The sequence below is a fragment of the Crotalus tigris genome, unplaced genomic scaffold (genome assembly GCF_016545835.1).
Source record: "Crotalus tigris isolate CLP2741 ecotype Arizona unplaced genomic scaffold, ASM1654583v1 scf7180000018101.4720394464:4744507, whole genome shotgun sequence".
Lineage (NCBI taxonomy): Eukaryota > Metazoa > Chordata > Lepidosauria > Squamata > Viperidae > Crotalus > Crotalus tigris.
In genome coordinates this window covers 596,341-598,401 of record NW_024096823.1, presented here as the reverse complement: position 1 = coordinate 598,401, position 2,061 = coordinate 596,341, and positions in this window count along the sequence as shown.

The following is a 2,061-nucleotide window of genomic DNA, read 5'->3' as shown; positions in this document are numbered from 1 at the left end:
GATCCTGTACTGGCCTACTGTTCTTTTCCCTGAAAGTCAAATAGTAATAGTAGTAAAGTTGGAAGGGGCCTTGGAGGTCATCTAGTCCAACCCCCTGCTCGGGCAGGAAACCCTACACCATTTCGGACAAATGGCTGTCCAGTCTCTTCTTAAAAACTTCCAGTGTTGGAGCATTTACTGCTTCTGGAGGCAAGCTGTTCCACTGATTAATTGTTCTCACTGTCAGGAAGTTTCTCCTTAGTTCTAGGTTGCTTCTCTCCTTGATTAGTTTCCACCCGTTGCTTCTTGTCCTGCCTTCAGGTGCTTTGGAAAATAGCTTAATTCCCTCTTCTTTATGGCAGCCCCTGAGATATTGGAATACTGCTATCATGTCCCCCCTTGTCCTTCTCTTCGTTAAACTAGACATACCCAATTCTCGCAACCGTTCCTTATATGTTTTAGCCTCCAGTCCCCTAATCATCTTTGTTGCTCTTCTCTGTACTCTTTCTAGAGTCTCAACATCTTTTTTACATCGTGGTGACCAAAACTGGATGCAGTATTCCAAGTGTGGCCTTACCAAGGCATTGAAGAGTGGTATTAATACTTCACATGATCTTGATTCTATCCCTCTGTTAATGCAGCCTAGCACTGATAATAATCCTCTCTACAAGCTTATTTTGTCTAATTGAGAGATTAGCTGTAATTTTGCTGAGCATGTTTTTCACTGGCTGCCTGACGAGGGCTTTCCCCAATATTTTGTGTTGCCCTGGGGATTAGTGAACTTCATTTCCTGGAGGTAAGAAAGAAAAAAAAGACAATTTGTTGTTCCTTGAAATAGTTTGAACTCTGACTCTGACAGATTTTGCCATTCGTCCTGGATTGAAGTGCTCATTAAAATTGGGTAGATGCCAAGTTGTCCCACCACTGTTTGGCTAAAGAACTCATTGCAGTAAGTTGTGTGTTTGTTCAGTTTTGGCTTGGCCATATGCATGAACCCATGCACTGTGTTGTGTAAACCATAGTTTATGACTTGGCATCATGTGTCTTCCTGTGGATTAACACAAGATGTAAACCAGATGAGTAAAATTAGCCATTGGCTTAGGCGCAGTGTTTCTCAACCTTGACAATTTTAAGGCATGTGGACTTCAACTCCCAGAATTCCACAATTCCAGAATTCTGGGAGTTGAAGTCCACATGCCTTAAAATTGTCACGGTTGAGAAACACTGGCTTAGGGCCATGCGCAAATAGGTATTTTAATGAATCAAAACAGAGTGAGATACTCATCACCAAACGTGAACCTGGTCAGTCCCATCGAAATGTTACAGGAGAGTGTATTGTGGGGTGAGGGTGCTTGAGTAACTTCATGAATATTTTAACATGTATTTGCGAATGAAATTGGAATGGGTACCTCTCATACACCCAAATGAGTGTATGTATGTAAGATATTTTGTGTGTGCATGGGCGATTTTAATTTTCCTGACAAAGCAAATATTTGCGAAAATAAGGGGAGATTTGATCCTCTTATACTTGGGCTCTTGGTTCCATCTTTCATTTTAAAAAAAAAGTTTCTGAAAAGAATGGATTAGGTTGGAAGTTTGCTGGTGACTTACTCTGAGCTGTTAAAATGGGCAAATTCCTGCAGAACAACATGCTTCTTGATAATGAAGATTACCTGGGAGTGAGTGTTAGTGAGGAGAAGTTAATGTTAAGTACCCAAAAAACCACATCTCCAAACCATTGTTTTATATGGGCATTAGGATGGAAATGGGATAAATTCTTAAGGTCACTTCTCTCCCTTTTATTTAGTTATTTTTTAAAAAAAAATCATTGTCAAAAAGGATAAATGAATACTGGTGAATACTGGTAAGGTATTTTTGTCTTGAGCTTTGGGAGGGGGGGGATTGCTGCAGAGAATTTCCACTAGAGGTAGTTGTAAGCTGATCTTCAGAAAGAGAAGTGTGTTCAAAATAAGCAACAGCAACAACATTTGGCTGTCTTCTTTGGCTCCCTGCCACCACACTGCCATCTCTGTCACTTCGATCCTTTTGTATTTGGGCTCGGGGGTACAACGTCCCATATCT